General features: G+C 37.0%; 1 pseudogene; it reads left to right on the top strand.

Moving 5' to 3' along the window:
- The window catches only part of LOC115070330, a 36,597-nt pseudogene that overhangs the window by 10,701 nt on the left and 1,265 nt on the right, over nt 1-24,631 (top strand).

Below are 24,631 nucleotides of genomic sequence, written 5' to 3'. Positions count from 1 at the left end.
GAATTATTTAAATTATTTTGTACTTGATGAGGTTTGTTTTGTGCCCCGTATGTGCTCAATTTTAGAGAAATTTTAATGGGTTGCTGAGTAGAACGTGTATTCTTCAGTGCCTCAGTGGAATATTTTGTAGATGATTTTAGGTCCATTTAATATATGAAGTCATTTAATTCATATGTTTTTCTGTTTAATCTTTGTTCAGATGACCTGTCTATTGGAGAAAGTGGGATAATCAAGTCACCTCCTACTACTGAGTTGGAGTTCATCTGAATCTTAAAGTCCAGTAGTACTGTTTTTATGAAATTTGTTGCATCAGAGTAGATGCATATTAGTTCACAATTGTAATGTCATCTTGGTCAATTTTTTCCTTTATCAGAATGAGGTGATCGTCTTTAACTCTTTTGGTTAGTTTTCATTTATAAGATATGAGAAATGTTTTATTTTATAAGATATAAGAATTGCAACACATTCTTGTTTCTTCATGCCGTTTTGCTTGGAATATTTTTTTCCATTCTTTCATCTTAAGGTACTGCCTATCCCTGAAGATGAGACGAGTTTCCTGTAGATAACAAAAGATGATTTTGATTTCTTAATCTATTCACTTAGCCTATGTCTTTTGACTGGGTAGTGAACACAGTCATAATTAGTTAATATTGAATGGTTTACGTGGATTACTGTCATTTTGTTTCTATTAGTGTTCTTATTTTGTATTAATTTTGTCTTAGATTGTATTTATGCATTTTATACCTTCTTTTATTTCTTTCTGTAGTCTTTTGAATATGGTAATTCCTTTAATTAGTCCATTGTATTGCTTTGGATATTCTCTGTAGGGGTGGTTTAGTGGACATGAAATCTTTCAATCTATTTCTCTCATGGGATGTTATTCTTTCCCTCTCAACTATGATGGACAATTTTGCTGAATAAAATATTCTGGGTTGGCATTTATGATAATTTAGCATTTGGAATAACTTCATCCAGGTTCTTCTGACTTTTATAGTTTTACATTCAAAAGTCAGCTTAATTCTGATTTTTTTTTAATTTAATGTGTTGCTTTTCTCTTGCTGTTTTCTATATCTTCTCTTTGTTCCATAAATTTAGTATTTTTACTATGATATGCCATGGGGAGTTTTTGATGTGATCTTTTCTATTTGGTGTTTAGTGTATTTCTTGTATGTGTATAGGTATGTCTTTCCTTGATTTAAATAAATTCTCCTTTATAATGTTGTTGATGATCTGGTCAATGCCATGAACCTGACATTCTTCTCTTTCCTCTATGCCTGTAATTGGTAAATTTTGTCTTTTCACAGTGTCTCACATTTTCTGTATATTCTATTCCTGTGTTTTAAAAGATTGTTCATATCCGTTGGTTGGTTGAGCAGTCCAGTTCTTTAATTGTATCATCCAATCCTGATATTCTGTTTTCCAGAATTTCATTTCATGATATTCTGTTTTCCTGTGATTTCAAATTGGCTTATTTACTTTTCAATTCAATCTTAATTTCATCTGGAATTTCAATATTTATATGTCTTTTGTGAATTCACTTTTCTAATCCTGAATTATTTTGATCATTTCATTCAGTCATATATTCATAATTTCATTAGCATCAGACAGAAATTTATTCCTATCCTCCTTGAGTTTAGTGAGTTCATTTTTTGTGAATTCTTTAAACCTGTTGAATCTTTGATCATTTTATAATTTTTTATTTAACTTGTGTGTCCTGGGTGCCTCTGGTTATTTCTAATTGCAGAATGCTTCTGTAGAAAATGGTAGTGTTTGCTCTGGACATATTGTTTTTGTTTTTACTCTTACTTGTATTTGTTGTTGTTGTGTTCTGGGCATAGAGATTTCTTTTGCTGCTTGTATGTTTGATATGAAACCCACGCCTGCCTTTGTTAAATTTAAGTGATTCTATTTATTCTGTTCCTGTAGCATGGTTGCTTTCTAATTGTGTATGAAAAGTTAGTCTGAGCATCAGTTTCTCTTTTTTTTTTTTTTTTTTAATTTTAGGGACCGGATGAGTCTGAGTTGTATGGTCAAGAAGTCACCAGGTGGCTGAAGGAGCCAAGGGCCAAGGTTATGGAGATACATTGGCCAGCATAACTAGCTAGGTGAAGAATGTGTGAGTCCTAGAACCCAGGTACTGGTGGGTCCTATAGTGTGGGAATGGTACCCCAGCAAGGTGGGATGTTATTAACTCTCCCAAATAGTCCAGTACTCTCTGGAAGCTTCAGCAGGAATCAATGGAGGGCCGTTGAGAGTTTGATTACCTGATTCTGACTACCTAGTAGAGAAGATGTAAACCCTGGAGCAGCAGAACTGGTGATGGTCTCAAATCAGGGAAAGGGCACTGTGGCAGAAGAAGACTAACCGATCCCAGCTTGTCAGATGTTCTCTGGAATCCTCAGAGGGAAGGGCCAAGACCCAAGGAGAGCTGAAGGGAACATAATGGTTGGGATCACAGTAGTTAGCTGAGAAGGTATGAGCTCTGGAGCAATGGGCCTGAGGGTGGTTCCAAAGTAGGATGAGAGGTGTGGCAATGGGATTTGGCTGACTCACCCCAGCTAGTCAGGTGCTCTCCCGAAGCCTCAGAAGGAAGGGGGCAAATCCCAAGAAGAGCAGATGGGGAAAGGATACAGAATATGTGGAATACCTTAAAAAATTTCTTAGCCATTTGTTCTTATCATTTCAGAACTTTCTGTTTAGTTGCTTGCCCCTCATTTTAATTGGCATGTTTTTTGTTTAGTTTTTAAGTTCTGTGTATATTCTAGATAATTTGTGCAGGATGTATAGCTGCTAAATATATTTTACCATTCTGAACATGCCCTCTTCCTTTGTATGATGGTGTAATTTGCTTTACAGATTTTTATTTTCATGAGTTACCATTTGTCAATTGTTTGTATTAATGATCATACTCCTGTTTAGAGAGTTATTTACTGTTTGTATAATTCCAGTGTATTCCCTACTTTCCTTTATATCAAATTCGGGGTACTAGGCCTTTTAAGAAATTCTTTATTGAGCTTTTGTAATTTCATGCAATGGTTCTTAATCATATTTAGAACCCTCCCCCATCCATGCCTTCTCAACCCCACCACCAGACCTCATGTGTTGTGCCATATACATTAAGATCATCCAGTCAACCATATGTGCCCAGATGCCCTTCAGTGTAAATTCTTCCACTGGATTCTACTCATCCCATCTAGAGATCATATGTAAGGCATACTCTTCCTCATCCAGCATCAATCTCCAATTGTTCTCAGTCTCAGACCAGTCTGCCACCCATTTCTCTCCTCCAGTCTAGGCCTCTTGTAAATTGAGTTGACATGAGTCCTCTGCTTGATGCCACCCTTGTCACAAGTTCACATGTGAAAGCTTCCAGTGGCCTGAAATCCTCTCCTTCCTTGTGTTCATGAACGAGCCCTCACTCTTAAAATCTTTCTACCCTCTCTTCTGCAATGGTCCCTGGGCCGTGGGTGGGTGAGGTTCAATGTATATCCCACACAAGGATATACATACTGCAGCGTCTTATTCTTTAAAACTTGGTCAGTTGTGGCCTTCTGGGTGCATTGCACTCTGTTGTATAATGACTCTTTAATGGTGGGTGTTGAAAGATGCACTACTTTTCTCTGTACACCTGTTACCATATGTTTCATGAGCATTAGGTGTACAGGTTCAACTGTTGTGGATGTGTCACCTAACTCTTGGCATCTCTCAGGTGTATATTCTCTGTGTCCAAGAAGTTGTGGATTTCTTCACTAGTCTCCATCTGTTGCAAAAAGAAGCTTCTTTGATGAGTGGTGTGTGCTATGCTTGTCTGTAAATATAAGGATCCATATTTAGCATATGGTAAGAAATTCCATTTGTCTACAGATATGAAATACATTGGGTATTCTCTAGAATGTATGTCCTCTCCTGCCATGCATATTTGGTTGAGTCTAGAGTACCGCCCTGGTACTAGTCTTTATTTATTAAATATTTTTATGTGTATGAGTGTGTTGCCTGCATGTAAGTAAGTGCACCCACGTCATGCAATGCAGTGGTCAGAAGAGAGTTTCGTGTTCCCCTGGAAATGGAGTTAAGGATGGTTTGTAGCTGACATGTGGGTGCTGGAAATTGAACCTGGATCCTCTGCAAGAGCAGTCAGTGCTCTTATGCACTGATCTATCTTTCCTAAGTCCTTATTTTTTAAGGTATTTTTTATTTAAATAAATAATTTATTCAGAATTTCATATATACATGCAAGGTGTTTTTGATCAAACAAATGCCCACTCACTCCTCTCCAACATCTCCCGTATCACCTCATCACTTTTTTTCTGATAAATTCATGTACTCTTTATCTTCTTTGATTTGTTTGTACATTTTTATGGGGCTTTTGGTTGATCTAACATGCTCCCCCTGAAGAAATATCCCTAAAATCTTTTAAGGATTAGATAAAACCACCCAAATACTTTTGACATTTTTGGCCTTGGGAACAGATTTTGTTGCTAAGAGGCCCAAGGATATTTTGACCTTTAGCCAAGAAACTGGTGCCTTTTCTTTGGGGTCTTTTCACCCTTACTGCATAACCCATTTATACCTCCTATTCTTACCACACCATTCACTGAAGACGTTACCCAAATTGTCAATAGGGAATCGGGACACAGACCGCTCTGGCTTCTTCCATGCTGAACAGGGACAGAGGGTGAGACAATTGGACTACCCCTTCAGTGAGTCTATCTAAAAGACTCCCAAACTGCATAACTCTTACTGCTAGAGGGAAAAGAAAATCCTTGAATGGTGACTAAAAGACGTGAAGGAAGCAAAGGCAAGAGTAATTAGCACTATAAGTTCTAGACAGAGAACTAGAAAAAAGTCAGAACAGGGCAACATTCCAATGTTCATATCAGAGTTAAATGTACTTTCTTAAAAAGGGCTTCTGAAAGCATCCCTCTATTGAGTTCCTCCTCATTTCTCTTTTGTTTTCCAAAGCTGGAGTCTAGAGTAGTGGATTCAGGATTTGCTTACAGGTATTTTGATTGTGGTTGCAGTGCTTAGAATCAGTGTCAGTTCCCTCTCAAAGGCTTCTAGTTAGGCAAAGGAAAAAAATTATCCATCGTTTAGAATAATAGCTGGTTGTCTCCCTTAGCTACAGGTGAGCACTACAGTATTGGAGACCAAGATTTGAACTCTTACATCTGAGCAGCACTTTCTAGTTAGAAACAAAATCATCAATGAGGAATAATTGTCTAAGTAACTTTTTATATAGACTTAAGCCTAATATCTGGGAGTGTAATCCCTTGAACACTTCTTGAAATATGCTCGTGAATTTTCTCTTTGGTTATGCTTTCTTTTTGGGTGTTTAAGGCCATACACTTGTCCCAAATAAATCAATTTCTTTTCACACCTAAGTTCATTTGAGGATCTGTTCCTCAGCGTCACATGGTCTTGGAAGGAGATCCTGGCTCCTTTCTTTAACAGTTCCATCTATGTGAAGATGTCAAAGGTACTGATTGACGATGTCTGGCTTCATTTGGAAGCACGAATGGGATGTTTCCTCCATGTTGACTCTCCTCTTTGTAGAATGGACACTGGTTGAAATCCATCTCCTGGGGTTTCCGGGTCCTCCATGAACAAGAGGACAGGTGACTCACTACAGTTACAGGACATTTTGAGAGATATTCTGCTATTCCCTGGAACTTCGTTGACCTTGGAGGGCCAGGGACAAAACTGTCCTTTAAGTCCCTCTTACAACATTATTATAGGCCTCAAACAATGGCTGCTCAACATTAAATAAGGTTACTTCTCCCAGTCTGGTACTTTTAATTATCATGTGCTATGTAGATAAGGCTTGGGTAAAAACACCTAATATTCTCAGGTTAACCTTGACTAGATAAATATTTTGTTTTTTGTACCTTAATATAGCTGACTATACTATGACCATAGAAAATTTAATACTATAAGCAAATTATTATTGTCTCACTCTTTATATAACATAATAACCATACACACACCTTCATCACTTGCTTTTTCTGTCCATTTTGGAAAATATTTCCATTCCAATATTCTTTGAAAACCTTTTACATTCGCATTTTCTGTTTTGTTAAGTAATTATGAGACATAATAGCATTAACAAATAAATTTTCCATCTGTTCTGAGACTTCTTTTCCTGGGGGTACTAAGCAATGCTTATTCCCTTTTAAGGTTCTAGTGTCAAACCAATGTTTGATTAAAGTTTTGTTTGGGAACCAATGAATTGATTGAGCTTTCTCAATCACTGAGGGCTTGCTGAGATGTATGTATGACCTGAAGGTATTCACAGTTGAAAGCCTTTACTCAGTATGGGTCATGCGTTCTCTTCCTAGCCTTCCCCAGATTGTATTATTTAGCCCTCCCCAAATTCAGGAGGCCATGAGTGATTAGTTTCAAATTACATACAGTTGGCTGGGAAGAGTGACTGGATACTCCAGTGACGGTCCAAAGACCATGCTTGGCCCTCCCTTAATGAATGAACACAACCATAAACAAGCCCAATTGTGACAATGCTTAGTGATCAGGCTCAGATGAAGTCGTGATGACAGTAGTTTTCATGCAGAAGGGACTATTGTAGAGCATCATCTTATTAAAAAGACCAGGAGTTTGAAAGGATTTGGTGCTAGGATCCACATATGAGGGAGAACATATGTCGATTTTTTTTCTGAGATTGTGTTACTTCACTTAGTATAACAGATTCTAGTTCCATCCATTTACCTGCAACTTTCATGATTTCATCTCTCTTTGCTACTAAAAACAACTCCATAGTGTAAAAACACCACATTTTAGTTTACCAATTATTAGGTAAGGGGCATATACGTTTCTTCCATCTCTTAGCTATTGTGAAAACAGCAGCAAAACATGCTTCTACAAGTGTCTCTATAATAGGATGAGTCCTTTCAGTATATACCAAAGAGTGGTATAACCAGGTCTTATGGTACTTTCATTTTTAGTTTTTTAAGAGTTCTCCACACAGTTTTCCATAGAGGCTTCACGAGTGTGCAATCCCACCAGCAGTGGATGAGTGTTCCCATTTCTCCACATCCTCGCCAGCATTTGGTGCCATATGTTCTTGTGATCATAGCCCGTCTAATTGGGGTAAGGTGACACCTTAGTGTGGCTTTGATATATATTTCCCTAATTGCTAACGATAATGAACACTTTTTGAGGTGTTTCTTACTAGTCTTTTTTTCTTCATTTGAGAACTCTCTGCTTATCTTTAGCCCATCTTTTAATTGGGTCACTTGCATTCTAGATTAATTGTTTTTTGAGTTTTTTTTTACATTCTGTATGTTAAATTCCTGTCAGATGTGTCACTTATAAAGATTTTTTCCCATTATGTGGGTTTTCTATTCACTTTTCTGATACAGCTTTTGCTGTACAGAAGCTTTTAGTTTAATGAGGTCCCACTTATTGATTGCTGACCTTAATTCCTGAGCAACTTCTGTCAGATTTAGAAAATCCTTTCCTACACCTGTATTTTGTAAGTTACTGCCCTATTTTCTTCCAAGAGTTTCAGGGTTTCCAGTTTCACATTGAGGGCTTAGATGCATATGGAGTTGACTTTTGTGCATGGTGAAAGATAAGCATCTAGTTTCATTCTTCTACAGCTGGAGATCCAGTTTTGCCAGCACCATTACTTGAAGATGCTGTGTTTCCTCCATTGTGTATTATTGGCACCTTTATCAAATATCAGGTTGCTGAAATTGCATTTACTCAGGTTTGGATCTTCAATGATGATCCCTTAATATATGTGTTTATTTTGTGACAGTACCATGCTGTTTTATGACTATACCTCTGTAGTATACTTTGAGATCTGGTAAAGTAATCCCTGCAGCGTGCTCAGGGTTGCTTTGGCTATCCGGTGTCTTTTATGCATCCATATTAATTTAAGGGTTTATTTTTAATTCTGTGAAGTATGTCATATGGATTTTAACTGCAATTGCATTGAATCTATATATTGCTTTTGGTAGGCTTGTCATTTTCAAAATATTAATCCTTCCAATCCATGAGCATGGGAGTTCCTTGCATCTGCTGGTGTATTCCTCAATCTCCTTTAACAATGCAAAATTTTCATTGTAGAGATCTTTGGTATCTTTGATCAAATTTATTCCATGATATTTTTTGCAGCAATTGTGAATGGGAGCATTTCCCTGTATTCTTTCTTCAATTGCTTGTTATTGGTATATAGAAAGGCTACTGATTTTTGTAGATTTATTTTATACCATGCCACTATGCTGAAATTATTGGTCGGTTCTAGGAATTTTCTGGTGGTTCATTTTGGGATCTCTTAGGCAGAGTATCATGTCATCTGCAAAAAGTGATAGTTTGACCTCTTCTTTTCAAATTAGCACTCCTTTAATTTTCTTCTCCTGACTTCTTGCTCGAGCAAGAGTTTCAAGGACTATGTTGAAAAAGAGTGGAGATAGTGGACATCCTTGTCTGGTTCTTGATTTTAATGGGAATGCTTCCAATTTTTCTCCATTTAGAATGATGTTGGCAATGGGTTTGTCGTATATAGCTTTAATTATGTTGACACATGTTCCCTTCTTTTCAACTCACTCTCGGACTTTGAACATGAATGTATGCTGAATTTTGTCAAAAGGCTTTTCTGGATCTATTGAGATGATGATGTGGTTTTTGTCTTTGAGTCCATTTATATGATTAATGGCATTTGTAGACTTGCGTATATTGAAACATCCTTGCATCTCTGGGATAAAGCCTACTTGATCATGGTGAATGATCTTTTTGATGTGTGTCTCTATGAATTTTGCAAGTATTTTGTTGAGAATTTTTTGTATCTATGTTCAATAAGGACATGTGTCTACAGTTTACATTATTGTTTGTGTCTTTACCCAGTTTGGGTGTTAGAGTAATGCTGGCTTCATAGTAGTAATTTTGGAGCTCTCCCTCAGTTTCTATCCTTTTGAGTAATTTAAGAAGCATTGGTTGGAGGTCTTGTTTATAAGTCTGGTAGAATTCAGCTGTAAATCCTTCTGTGTTGGGGCTTTTATAAGTTGGGAGGCTTTGTATTACTGTTTCAATTTACTTATATGTTATTGATCGGTTTAACCTATTGATCTCTTCTTGGTTTAAATTGGGAGGCTCCCATGATCTCAGATTGCGATGTACCAGCCCAGAATGGAGCAGTTCAGTCCGACAGGAACAGGGTCCTCGAGAGAGTGGACAAAGATTTGGCGAGTGACAAACAGACAGACACATAAGAGCTTGGTGAAAGTTTGAGTGTAGTTTTTGTAGCTGTAAGGTTTGAGATATACACAGCAAAGATTGCAAAATTTTTTTAACAGGAACCGCAGAGCAGTCATGCTAAGATTTACAATTCCAGAGACGAAAGTAAAACAATTTTGTCAACCATCATGTACAGCCAAAACACATTTTTTTTTATTTTATTAACCTGGTACTAGACAGTAAATTTTTGTTTTACTGTGGTTTTTACTGTCAGCCTATTTTTACGCACTTAGGATTTTGTTTGGCTTTGTAGTTTCAGGTCAGGATGACCTTAACCCACTAAACACTTTCAACACCAGACGAAAGTAAAACAATTTTGTCAACCATCATGTACAGCCAAAACACATTTTTTTTTATTTTATTAACCTGGTACTAGACAGTAAATTTTTGTTTTACTGTGGTTTTTACTGTCAGCCTATTTTTACGCACTTAGGATTTTGTTTGGCTTTGTAGTTTCAGGTCAGGATGACCTTAACCCACTAAACACTTTCAACACCAGCTGTGTCTGATATTACATTTTTAACTATTTGATAACATTTTTGCTTATTTGTAGTGGGCCATAGGGCTTTTAAGTTATTTTTTAAATCCATAGGTCCCAGAAAGGCCATCCCATGTTAGGGACCTAAAAGACACCAAGGTGGTCTTGATCTTACCAATTTATCAATGAATTGTAATGAATACCAAGAAACCCTTCCTCCATCTATGTTTCTCTTCTAGAAATCCATTATTCCCTGGACTTTCCAGCATTAATTATGCTTAACTACTTCTTGCTGCATCTAAAATAGCTTTCATTAATAGTGGTGCATCTGGAGGCAAAGTCGTTTTGGGTAACTGAGTTCCTGAGAACTCTTCCTGCATACTAGGATGATTAAAGGCAGTGACAGCGGTGTTAAGAACACCAGGTGATTTCCATGTCCTTTAAAGCCCATATTACAGTGACAATCAGAAAGATAATAGCAAGTAAAAGCATGCCAAGTACACTGCATGTTTTTTAGTACAGCCAATTTTAAGAGGCAAACTTTTTTGAAGTTCCAGCCTCAACCCACAGAGCTTCTCACACGGGCTTTATTGGAGATGGTGTGACATTTTATCCTTTTTTATTTTTTAAATGTTGTTTGTGTATTTTTTAGCAGAGAGAGGAGACAGAAGAGAAAACTAGGCAAAAGATGACTGGAAGCAGAAAGATAAGGAGACAAATTACTCCTATGATGACACCTGTAATAATCAAATTATGCATCCAATTGAAAGGGTTAAGCGAAATCAAATTATTTTTTAGTGATTGAGCAAGAAAAGAGATACCTTCATCATCCAAATGTGTCTGACTCATTACTGATATTTGTAATTGCAAATTTTGCATATCATGCGTTATTTTAGTGTCTTTTCATACTCCTAACAAATGGTTTTTGGTAGCATTTTAATTCAAGGGTGTATTGTAATTTAAAGGAGTCATGCAAATATATTTAAAACTAGCATGACACTTAGTAGAGAGCTGTACCTTTAAATTTTGTACTTCCTGTTCCAAAGCTAAAATCACCTTTTTTAAAGCATTTATCCTCATATCCAGCTTTCGATTAATGCTATATTGATCTGTCAAAGCCAATGAAATATTTTTGTTAAGATTATTTACAAAATGTGCCATTTTGACTTTTTTTACTAGAGCAACAGTGGAAACAGTAAGCGAAGTTAAGACGGTAATCAATGCACCTATGCCCAATACCAATGCTGTAATGAATTTTTTTGGCCTGATTAATTTATTTAAATTTCTCAATGTTTGTAAAGCTGAGTTATCATACCAAGGATCTGATTTTAAATCTACTGGAAGCATAACAAAACTAGGTCGCTTTAATAGCACTATTACAGAATAATTTTTATTTAATGTGGAAGCGAGACAATTAGTAAAACACACAATTTGTACATTTTACATGATAAGATTTTCCATGATTATAAATGGTAAAATATTTTAGTTTTAGTAGCTAAAATTTTATAAGGATAATTTATACATGCTCTTACTCCAATAAATGTACTTTTAGTTTTTTTAGGCTTTTTTAAGAGCAACATGTTGGCAGCCGCGAAAAGGCAGAAAAGGCTAAAAATAAATACTAGTCTTATTGTCTGTAGGAGAGTGACTAATGTAAATAGGTGTCACCCATCCAGGAGTGTACCATCTCTTAATTGTTTTTTTTAATGTATTAGGAATATAAGAAATATAACCATTAAACTTTTGTATATTATTTGTTAAATAAGAGGTATAATCATAATTTGGATTAGCAATGGAATAATCTAAAATATAATCAGGAGACTGTAGTGGGTAATGGATAGCCTTTTGAGCTGCCTTGGTCTGTAGATAAGAAAATCTGAGTTTTTTCATCTTTTTGGTCATGTCTCTTGGAGTCCTTTTGGTTTTTTTCTAAGACTTTATTGTAGGGCCTGATGAACCTGTCAGGAATCCAGATGGGAGCTTCAGCGTTCTATGGAAACACAAATGCATATCCTCTTCCTGAGGTTATTAGAATATTGGGTCTTTTAGGATTTAGTTACAGTTTTTATTACTCAGAAGGAGAATATAAGAATTAAGGTTTTTTTTCTTTTTTTTTTTTTTTGTGAAGAGGTAACCCAATTTGCCAATGGGGAATCGGGATGCAGACCGCTCTGGTTTTTTTTATGCTGAACAGGGATGTAGAGTTTGGCAATTGGGGTACCCCTTCAGTGGGCCTATTTAAAAAAAAAACACTCAAATTGAGACATGAAGGACAGGTAAACGCAAGAATAATTAGCATTACAAGTTTTAGACAGGTAACCAGAAGAAACACTTAAAGTCCATTGGAATTTTCTCATGAGGGCTTTCAAAGCATCCATCTACTGGTTGTTTTTTCATTTTTCTTTGAGCTGCCAAAACTGGACTTGAGAATGGTGAACTTAGGATTTGTTTTTAGACACTCTGATAGCTATTGGAGTGGCTAGAATCAGTAGATGGAAAGTAAAATAAACAGTCATTATTTTAGAACAATAGTAGCTGTAGGTGGGCACTATAGTATTGGAGACCAAGATTTGAAGCCTTATACCTGAGCAGTATTTTCCTGTTAAAAACAAGATCATTATTGAGAAATAATTATCTAAATAACATTTTATCTGGACTTAAGTCTAATGTTTGAGAAATATGATTCTTTGGACTCTTAAAGAAATATACTTACTATTTTAATTTTATGTTATACTTTTCTTTTGGGTATTTAATTCCATATGGTTGGCCCAAATAAACCATTTTACTTTTACTTTAAGGTCGGTTGAGTATCTGGTCCTCAGGGTCATGTGGGCTTGGCAGGGAGCCCCTGGCTCCTTAAGATTTTTTATTTTATTTTTTTTTCTCTTGTTAATTTTGCAAATATCCAGCCATCATAATCTTTATTCATAAATCCTTCTTAGTAAAATATCTCCATTTCCATATTCTTTCAATATTTTTTAACTTCGTATTTTTTAATAACCATGAGACACAATATCATCAACAAATAAACATTCCATCTGTTGTGAGAATTCCCCTCCGACGTCAAGCAATGTCTATTTCTTTGTAAGGTTCCAGTGTCAAACCAAAGTTTGACTAAGGCTTTCCTGGTGAACCAATGAATTTAGTGAGCTTACTTACAGAGATGACTGTGGAGTTCCTGAGGCGTATAGGTTACCTGAGAGTATTTACCTTGGAAAGCATTTCCTAGCCTTTCCCAGATAATATACTTTAGTCCTTCCCAAACCCAGGAGACCACATGTGATTAGGGCCAAATTACATACAGTTGGCTGGGAAGAGCAGCTGGATACTCAGGTAAGGGTCCAATGACCCTGCCTATATCTTCTTTACTTAGAGAATACAATAGTCAACAAGTCTAATTATGATGACCTTTTGTAAGGCATATAAACACAAGGTAAAGAGAAGCAATTGGTACACAACCCCCAACATAGTCATTTAAGGAAAACTGTGTTATAGCCCTGTTTAGACTTTAATAATTTTTTAAATAACATTTATAAACAAATTTACCAAGTAATTGATATTTTATATGAACAATTGTTCATATATATGAAAAATTAATCTAAATATATTATTATACTGTATAAACTTTGAGATGTCCTTGTAAGCTTTGAAGCAGGTTTTAAACAACCAAGACTCTTTTAAAAGTTTAGAGATGTTTTACTTAGAATTTAATATCTAGTATATTATTTAATAATAGTTCTCTTAGTATTAAACATGTCTATACATTTATAATGGTCTCATATAATAAATACTATGGTTAGACATAATGTCATGACAAACCAGTTTTAAAACCAAGACGGTTTTTTTTTTTTTGGTTCCAAGGGAGAAAAGCACAGAGTCATATCTGAGCCCTCCACAAACAGACCGTATCTGCCTGCATACCAAGCAGTGCTGTGGGAAACAGAGGGAAAAGGACAAGGCCGAAAGGATGAGATAGGAAGACCAGTCCCAGAATTTATTTCCAGTAATGAAGATGAGTTAACATATTAGATCAAACCTATAACCAACAGTTTAATTTTCTTAAACCATTTTTAAGCCTTTAGAGATCTGAAAGCAATATAAATCAGATCAAGAATGTCAAACCCAAAATAAATTTTGAAGCGAGCAAACCAAAGAGGTATTATGAAAACAAACCCAAACCAAAAGGTATGCAATAAATAAGGACCTTAAACAACCAGTTCAGCCAATAAAATAAAGATATTTAGGGTTTTTGATGGAAACGTATGAAGACAATAATCATAGACATACATGACAGAATTACTTGAGATTTCAGCACAGGCACCCATGACAAACACAGATACAAGACCAAAACACAGAACAAGACAAGCACAGAAAAATAACATCAACCAGATTGCCATCAAATCCAGGTCCCAAAAGACAAGCTTTTGGGCTCACGGCCAGGTGGGTCCAGGGACATCTCCTCTGGAACCCGACTAGGGGGAAATTTGCTGCGCCCAGCTTTCCACCTAGTTTCTCTGATCAGAGCTCAGAACCAGATGGTGACAGATTGCCAGCTAGCCAAAACCAGGAGAGAAACCAAAAACAAAACTGGTTTCTCCAGTGCTCTTACCTTGCTGGTGGTGTGGGGGGAGAAACTGGAGGTCAGACTGGGGAAGCAGAAGCACCCAGGACTGATGCAAGTCCCCTCTCAGGGAGTTTGCTGGTACTGCCCAACAGCCAAGGGAGAGTATATAATCTTTATTATATACCTTGAGGCAATACTTTTTATTGATATCATTGATAAGGCCTTTTCAGGTTACATGAAGGCACACTAAAAGCCAACCTTTGAGAATCTTGTGGATTCAATTTAATAGTGAAAAAACAGTCTTGTAGGCAATTATTATAATAAAGAGCCCCTCAGGTATAGCTGCCAGGGATGGGAGACCTGGCTGTAAGGCTCCCATATCCTGCATGGTAGCATTAATTGCTCTCAGGTCTTGCAACGGTCTCCATTTCCCTGATTTCTTTTTAATGACAAATATAGGTGTATTTCAAGGACTGGTTGATTCTACTAAATGTCCTTTATTTAGCTGTTTTTTCACTAATTTCTCTACAACCTGTATTTTTTCTCTGATGTAAGGGGCCACTCTCTGATTTTTATATATCTGTACCACTTCTTTAAGAGGTCTAATCATTATTTTTATTTTTTCCAGTGAAATCAGAGTTTATGACTCCTGGAATCACTTTAAAATTCTTTTTGTAATTTGAACTTCTGCCAATTATTAAGCCAAATGTCCCCAAAGGCAGACCTCCTTTAACAGAGGTCTCTATTAATTGGGTCCCTTCCGTAAGGGAGAGCATATAATCTTTATTTGCTGCCAAATTCAACCTAGCACTTCCTGGAGTGGCTCTAGGAAGATCATACATAGTAAAAAGTTCAGTCAAATGATTTAGTTCAAATTGTTTGTCTTTTTCCTTACCTGAATTCACCATCTCTATCCCTCTTTCTTTTAAGGGGCTGAGGGCTTGCCCCTCTCCTCATTTTTTTTGGCTCCTTTTCTTCTTCCTATCTAGGGGTGTCCCATCTTTATGATAATTAGACTTACATTTTTTTTTTAATGTTTTCCTTTCTTGCACCTAGGACAAATCCCAGGAGGTCCTCCCTTATTACCAGGTTTTCTCTCTCCACTATTGTTTTTTTTATTTTTACTGAAACATTCTTTACTCATGTGACCTGGCTTTCCACATGAGAAACAGACCCCCTCGTTATTGGTCTGAGGCATGCTTTTAAGATTCTGAACATAGGCACTGAAACACTGTCCCTTCATTGCTGCAGCATAGGCCATTCCTTGGACCACAGCTGGTGAGGCATCTAAGCACCTTGCTCCCTTGACCCTCGAGCATATGCCCCCAAATTGAGAGAAACAAGCCTCTGTTCTTAGGATTGAGAATGCCCCATGATTGTTACCTTCTCGTCATCTTAACCTGGTGATCCTTTACCAGTGAGCCTGCAGCGCCCTGACGAGATCCTATCCTTGCCTGAAATTATTAAAAAGAGAGAAAAGGGGAGAGATAGCTTACCTTCCGGGTCCCTGTTCTGGCACCACCTGCAACAGACCAGCCCAGACCGGGGCAGTTCAATCCGACGGGAACAGGGTCCTCGAGAGAGTGGACAAGGATTCGGCTAGTGATAAACAGACAGACACACAAGAGCTTGGTGAAAGTCAGAGTGCAATTTTTGCAGCTGCAGTTTGAGATATATACAGCAAAGATTGCAAAATTTCTTCAATAGAAACCGCGGAACAGTCATGCTAAGATTTACAGTTCCAGAGATGAAAGTTAAACAATTTTGTCAACCATCACAGAGAGTGGACAAGGATTCGGCTAGTGATAAACAGACAGACACACAAGAGCTTGGTGAAAGTCAGAGTGCAATTTTTGCAGCTGCAGTTTGATATATATACAGCAAAGATTGCAAAATTTCTTCAATAGAAACCGCGGAACAGTCATGCTAAGATTTACAGTTCCAGAGATGAAAGTTAAACAATTTTGTCAACCATCACGTACAGCCAAAACACATTTCCCTATCTTATCAACCTGGTACTAGACAGTAAATTCCTGCTTTACTGTGGTTTTTACTGCCAGCCTTTCTCACGCACTTAGGATTCTGCTTGGCTTTGTAGTTCCAGGTCAGAATGACCTTAACCCACCAAGCACTTTCAACACCAGCTGTGCCTGATATTACATTTTTAACTATTTGATAACATTCCTTGCTTATTTATGGTGGGCCATAGGGCTTTTAAGTTATTTTTTAACTCCATAGGTCCCAGAAAGGCCATCCCATGTTAGGGACCTATGAAACCATCCTTCTCTCCTATCCTTTCAATTTTCAAATAGTCTATTTTTGCCCTTTAAAGCTCTTATTGAGTTTTTGTCAAAAGACACCAAGGTGGTCTTGATTTTACCAATTTATCCATGAATTGTAATGAATACCAAGAAACCCTTCTTCTATCTCTGTCTCTCTTCTAGAAATCCGTTATTCCCTGGACTTTCCAACATTAATTCTGCTTAACTACTTCTTGCTGCATCTAAAATAGCTTTCATTAATAGTGGTGCATCTGGAGGCAAAGTCGTCTTGGGTAACTAAGTTCCTGAGAACTCTTCCTGCATACTAGGATGATTAAAGGCAGTGACAGCGGTGTTAAGATCACCAGGTGATTTCCAGGTCCTTTAAAGCCCATAATACAGTGACAATCAGAAAGACAATAGCAAGTAAAAGGATGCCAAGTACACTGCACGTTTTTTAGCACAGCCAATTCCAAGAGGCAACCTTCCTTGAAGTTCCAGCCTCAACCCACAGAGCTTCTCACGCGGGCTTCATTGGAGATGGCATGACATCCGATATCCATCCATTTCTTTTAGATTTTCACATTTAGTTACATTTATGTTTTTAAAATATTCCCTTGTAGTGGTCTTGATCTTTGGGGTGTCTGTTGTGATGTTTCCCCTTTTATCTCTGATTTTATTGATTTGGATTTTCTTTCTTTTTTTTCTTTTTTTTTTTTTTTTTTTTTTTTGGCTTGGCTAAGGGTCTTTCTGTGTTCTTTAGCTTTTCAAAGAACCAGCACTTAGATTCATTGTTTCTTTGTATTGTTTTCTTTGCTTCTGTTTCATTAATTTTTGCCCTGATTTTTGTTATTTCTTCACTTTTGCTGTGTTTGGGTTACATTTGTTCTTGTCTTTCCAGTATCTTGAGTTGCAGTGTCATGTCATTTATTTGGGCTCTTTCGAATTTTTCAATGTAGGCACATAGAGCTATAAACTTCCCTATTAGGACTGTTTTTCCAAAATATTTTATTTATTATTTTTTTATTTTATGTGTATGCATGTATTGCCTGCATCAAAGTAAGGGCACCTGTATAGTGCAGCGACCACAGAAGACAGAAGATCCTGTTGGATCCCCTGGAACCTGAGTTACAGACAGTTGTTAGCTGCCATGCAGATGCTGGAAATGAAACCGGGTCTTCTACTAAGAACAGTCAGTGTTCTTAACAACTGAGGCATCTCACCAGCCCCTTAGGACACTACTTTTAATGTATCCCAGATGTGGTGTTATGTTGTGTTGTACTGTCCATTTCAATGAATTCAGGAATTGTATAATTTCTTTCTTAATTTCTGCTTTAACCCATTCATTGTTTAGGAGTGTGTTGTTCAATCACCACGAGTTCATGTAGTGACTAGAGCTTTGTCCAGTATTGATTTTAAGCTTTATTACACCGTGGTCTGATAGAATGCATGGACTTATTTCAATGTTTTTTGTATTTGTTAAGGTTTGTTTTGTGCCCCACTCCACGGTCAATTTTTAATTTTCCATAGAGTCCTGAGTTGAAAGTGTATTCTTCAGTGCTTGGGTGGAGTATTTGATGTATGGTATCATTTAATTCTGGCACCTCTATGTTTATTCTTTCTCCAGTTACCCTGTCTAATGGAGACAGTTGGTATTGAAGTCCCCTACTGTTATTGAGTTGGGGTTAATCTAAGTTTAAAGTCATGTAATTTTCTTTTTATGAATATGGGTGCACTAGAATGTGGTGCATATATGTTAAGGATTGTAATATCTTCTTGGTTAATCATTCCTTTGATCAGAATGAAGTGGCCCTCCTTATCTCTTCTGATTAGTTTTACTTTGAAGTCTATTTTGTCAGACATTAGAATTGCAACCCCTGATTTTTTCTTAGTGCCTTTTGCTTTGAATATTCTTTTCTATCATTTTACCTGAAGGTTGAGCCTGTCCTTGAAGGTGAGATGGGTTTCTTACAGCAGCAGAGAGATGTATTTTGTTTCTTAATCCAGTCCCTTAGCCTGGGTCTTTTGACTGGGGAGTTCAGTATATTGATATTTAAGGTTATTATTGAAAGATGTGTTTTGGTTGCCATTATTTTGATTGATGTTTGTGTTCTCTGTATAATTTTGTGTTTCCTAAGTTGTGCAGATTCACTTGTATGTGTGTGTGCACACAGAACACCAAACAGAACCTGAGCTGAAATATCCAGGTAATATCCCTTCCTTTTTCTTGAGACAAAGTCTGACACTGCCCTGGAACTCAAGAAGTAAGCTAGGCAAGCTAGGCAGCAAGAAATAGGGATCTTCCTGTCTACACCTCGCACCTTCCCAGGAATTGGATTACAAGCACCTGCTGCCATACCAGCTTTTTCTAGTTTGGATTCTGGTAACCAAACTAAGGTCTTATGCTTGCAACATTCTACTGATGGAGCTATCTCCTCATCTCGGTTTTCCATAATTTGATTCAAACAACACATTAAAACCACAAGAAACAACCAACATCTGTTTCATCATTACATAATAGTGTTAGCTAAAGACATAATGCACTCATATGAAAATTCTGAGTCTCAGACAGTAACAAACTATTCAATGCCACATGTAGTAAGTGGAGGTTACAGGATTAAATATTAAATTAGGAGACCCTATATGAGATGCACTGAACTCATTTATTGTATCCCAGACATTAGAAGGTTCTGGACATCAGCAAAGATCTCAAAGTCTTAGCCACAGAAATATTCCAGGCTTGGGTTTGAAAGTTCTCTGGTCTACTAAGTAGTAATGGAGACCAGATATGAGATTGTGTGGGATAAAATAAACGTGGAGGGAGAACTTGGAAAGCTGCAAGAAAATCCAGGGTGACACAAGGTCAGTGATATGTGACTATGTGTCTACTCTTTCTGTGATCTTAGCCTGTAATCTACAGCCCCAAGTCATATAATGAAATCAGCTGCTTTGCTTTTTTATATACCAAGAAAAGAGAGGGGAGAGAGAGAGAGAGAGAGAGAGAGAGAGAGAGAGAGAGAGAGGAGGGAAAGAGAAGGAAGCATTCACATACACGCACATGCACACACAGACACACACACACAGAGCAAGAGAAAAAGTCAGAAAGAGACACAGAGAAATAAAGAGGCAGAGAAAGGATGTAATGCTGCTCATCCTAAATGAATGAAAACTGGAAGCAATCTCATTAAAATCAGGAACCAGAAAAGGATGGCCACTATCGCCAGTCCTTTTCAACATAGTGCTTGAAACTCTTGCAAGAGAAATAAGATAGAAGGAAATTAAAGGAGTACTAATCGGAAAAGAACAGCTCAAACTATCACTTTTTGCAGATGATAAGGCACTATACCTAAGCGATCCCTAATGTTCCACCAAAAATGTTCTAAAACTGACCAACACTTTCAGTATATTGCCAGGCTATGAAAACTGTCTACAAAAATATGTAACCTTTTTTTCTATATACAAATAACAAGCTATTGGAGAAAGAATACAGAGAAACGTTCCCATTCACAGTTGCTGCAAAAAATATCTTGGAATAATCTGATCAAAGACACAAAAGATCTCTACAATGAAAATTTTAAATCATTAAAAAAGAGATGGAGGAAGATACTAGCAGATGGAAGGACCTCCCATGATCAAGGATTGGAAGAATCAATATTGTGAAAATGACCATTCTACCAAAAGCAATATATAGATTCAATGCAATCCCAATCAAAATCCCCATGACATGCTTCACAGAATCAGGAAAAGCCATCCTTAAACTCTTATGGAAACACAAAAGACTCAGGATAGCAAAGCAAACTTAATCACAGAGAGCAACACTGGGGCATTACTATACCACATCTCAAAGTACACTACAGAGCTATAGTCTTAAATACAGCATGGTGCTCACACAAAAATGGACACATAGATCAAGGGAACATCATTGAAGATCCAAACCCGAGTACATGCAATTTCAGCCACCTGATATTTGATAAAAGTGCCAATACTACACAATGGAGGCAAGACAGCATCTTCAACAAATGGTGTGTGAAAACTGGATCTCTACCTAGAGAAGAATGAAACCAGATCCTTATTTTTCACCTTGCACCAAAGTCAACTCCAACTGGAAACCCTGAAACTATTACAAGAAAATAATGGTATTAACTTACAAGATATAGGTGTAGGAAAGAGATTTCTAAATCAGACAGCAGTTGCTCAGAAATTAAGTTCAAGCAATCAACAAGTGGGACCTCATTAAACTAAAAAGCTTCTGTACAGCAAAAGAAATAATCCGAACAGTGAACAGAAAACCCAGAGAATGGGACAAAAACTTTACCAGTGACACATCTTACAGGGGTTTAACATCAAGAATACATAAAGAACTTAAAAAACAAAAATTGAGAAACCAAATGACCAGATTAAAACGTGCTAAAAATCTAAACAGAGAGTTCTCAAAGGAAGTACAAAGGATGGGTAAGAAACATCCACAAAAGTGTTCAACATCATAAGTAATAAGAGAAATCCAAATTAAAACCACCCTAAGTTATCACCTTATCCCAATCAGACTGGCTAGGATCAAGAGAACAAATGATACCAAATGCTGGCAAGGATGTGGAGAAAGGGGAACACTCATTCACTGCTTGTGGGATGGCAAACTAGAGCAACCTCTATGGAAAACATTTTGGAAAACTCTCAAAAAAACTAAAAATGAACTTACCATATGACCCAGTTATACCACTCCTTGGCATATACCCAAAGGATTCATCCCATTGTAGAGAAACATGTACAACGATGTTTGTTGCTGCTCTTTTTAAAACAGCTAAGACATGGAAGCAACCTAAGTGCCCCTCAACTGACTAGTTGTTAACAAAAATGTGATATATTTACACAAGACTGTTCTATTGAGCAATTAAAAAAAGATGAAATAATGAAATTTGCAGGTAAATAGGTGGATCTACAACATGTTATACTAAGTAAAATAACACAGACTTAGTAAAACAAATGCCATATATTTTCCCTCATATGTGGATCCTAACACCAAATCCTTTTAAACTCCAGGCGCTTTTAATGAGATAATGCTATGCAGAAGTCCCTTCTGCATGAAAAAATCTATCATCATCACAACTTCAACTGAGCCCGATTGCTAAACATTACCACAACTGGGCTTGTTGACATTTGTATTCATTCATTAAAGGGGGGACAAGAGGGTCATTGGACCCTCACTGGAGCATCCAGCCACTCTTCTAGCAAACTGTATGTAATTTGACCCTAATCACACGTGGCCTCCTGGATTTGGGGAGGGATTAATTATACAATCTGGGGAAGACTTGGAAGAGAAGGCATGACCCATGCTGAGTAAAGGCTTTCAAGTGTGCATACCCTCAGCAACCGCTCAGCTGTCTTGGTAAGTAAGCTCAATAAATTCACTGGCTCCCCAGTAAAACTTTAATCAAAATTGGTTTGACATTAGAACCTTGGAAAGGACTAAGCATTGCTTAGCATCCCTCGGAAAGGAAGTCTCACATCATATGGAAATTTTATTTGCTAATACTATTGTATCTCATAATTATTTAAGAAAAAAAGAAAATGAGAATGTAAAAGATGTTAAAAGGATAATGGAATGGTGATATTTTCCAAAATGTACAGAAAACATGAGAAAGCCTAAGCAAGTGATGAATGTCTGTTTAGGTTCTTATGATATATAAAGGATGAGAAAAAAAATAATGAACATATGATCTTAAAAGATCTATGGTCATAGCAAAGTCAACTAGTTTAAGGAACAAAATATAGATCTAGTCAAAGTTTATTTGGGACTGTTTGGTTGTGTACCAAATTTTATCTACATATCACATGATAATTAAAAGTACCAAACTGGTGGAACTAACCTTATTTAACATCCATAGTTTAGGGCCCATACTAATGTGGTCAGAGGTACTTAAAGGACAGTTTTTGCCCCTTGCCCTCCAAGGTCAACTAAGTTCCAGGGGACTATGGAACACTTCTCAGAATGTCCTGTAACTGTAGTGAGTCACCTGTCCTCTTGTTCAGGGAGGCCATGGAGACCCCACGAGATGGACTCCAACAGTGTCCAGTCTACAAAAAGGAGGGTCAACTCAGAGGAAACATCTCACTCATGCTTCCAAATGAAGACAGACATGGTATAGCAGGACTTTTGACTTATCTTCACATAGATGGAACAGTTAAAAGAAAGGAGCCAGGATCTCCTCCAAAGCCCATGTGTCCACTGAGGAACTGATCCTCAAATGACCTTAAGTGTAAAAATTAATTGATTTATTTGAGACAAGTATATGGTCTTAAACACCCAAAAAGAGTGTATAACCAAAGAGTAAAGTCATCAGTATACTTCTTTAAGAGCTCCCAGACATTGGGCTTACGTCTATATAAATAGTTATTTAGACAATTATTTCTCATTGATGATTTTGTTCCTAACCAGAAAGTGCTGCTCAGATGTAAGACTTCAAATCTTGGTCTCCAATACTGTAGTGCCCACCTTTACCTAAGGGAGACAACCAGCTATTGTTATAAAATGATGGATAAATTTCTTTTCTCCCCCTGTCTAGAAGCCTTTGAGAGGGAACTAACATTGATTCTAACCACTCCAAAAGCTATCAAAATACGTGAAAGAAAATCCTGATTCTATCACTCCAGAGTCCAGCCTTGAAAGTCAAAAGAAAAATGAATAGCAGCCCAATACAGGGATTCTTTCGGAAGCCCTTCTCAAGAAATTCCAATGGACTGTCATATGAACCTTTCAAAACTGGCAAATTAGGTTGAATTTGTTTGAAAGAGCGTGTAAAAGAGTAGATGGTGATGACTGCCGTTCACATTAAGTACACAATCGTTTTCCCTTCTTTTTCTATTCATAACTGAAAACTTGTACACTTCATACAATACATGTTAATCAAATTTATGCCCCCTCCCTTATCTGCACCCTCCCATATACCCTCCTCTGCTGGATTTCATGCATTCTGTCATATATGCTGAGACGTATCAAGACAAGTTTGTGTTCCCAAATGTCCCTTTATGTGAGTTCATTCACTGAAGACTGTCATCCCTTTAAAGAAGACTAACTCTCCCTTACCCAGAAGTGACAGTAATTACTCAGATAAGGTGGCACTTCTTACTCATTTCCCTAGGTCTGTGCTGGATTTTTGTCTGGATTTAGTCTATGTGGGTCTTATGCATGCTGTCCCCATTGCTGTAAGTTCATTAGAGCAAGTTCCCAGAAGCCTGGAAAATGTTTTCTTCTGGTCATCCAAGATCCATTTTTCTTACAGTCTTTCTGTTACCACTTCTACAATGGTCTGTGAGCCTTGGGTGGCAGAAGTTTAATATGGGAATCCTACCCAAGGTGCAAACTCTTTTGCCTCTAAGTCTCTATTTCTCTATATTTTGGAGAGTTCACGATTTTCTTCCTTGATCACCATCTGTTGCATGAGGCAGTTTTGCTGGTGATGATTGAGAGATTCATTAATATTCTCCCTGTCTCCTGTTCCTCTATGTTCCCTTAGCCTTAGGTGTAGAGGTTGCATTGTAGATATGTCACATAGGGCTGTGCATCTCACAGACACTTATGCTCTGTGTTTCACCAATGGTGGAAGTTTGTAATATTCTCCATCTGTTGCAAAAAGAATATTCTTTGATGAGGGCTGAGAGGCGTACTTACCTTCATACTGCTCTTCAAAGCTATGAGAGTTAGCCATTTTCTGTTTGATTTTGCAATTTGCCTATAAATATCATCTACTACAAAAGAGTTGATTCCATTGCCTTAGAGTATGGTAATATTTTCTGCTTCTTCATTTCATTAAAAATTTCATAAGACTTTTAATATGTCAGCATATTTCTTACTCTCATATTTTTCTGAAAAGAGTAAACTCTTTTACTGTGCACATGAATTTAATATCTGTAATGTTCTTAGTCTTCTAATCTTGTCCAGTTGAGTCTCTTAAAGTGGTACAGTGCAGAAGGTTGTTCAAGATTTGAATTATTGTTGAAATGTGTATCCACCTGAAGTATATACATATATTTCAGTTTTATTTTTTGTTGTAAATGTATGATGCCCATGTTCATAGTCAG

Source organism: Nannospalax galili, unplaced genomic scaffold (genome assembly GCF_000622305.1).
Source record: "Nannospalax galili isolate Female #2095 unplaced genomic scaffold, S.galili_v1.0 scaffold896, whole genome shotgun sequence".
Classification (NCBI taxonomy): domain Eukaryota; kingdom Metazoa; phylum Chordata; class Mammalia; order Rodentia; family Spalacidae; genus Nannospalax; species Nannospalax galili.
The sequence above is the reverse complement of the archived record's forward strand: the minus strand, read 5'-3'. Positions and strand labels throughout refer to the sequence as shown.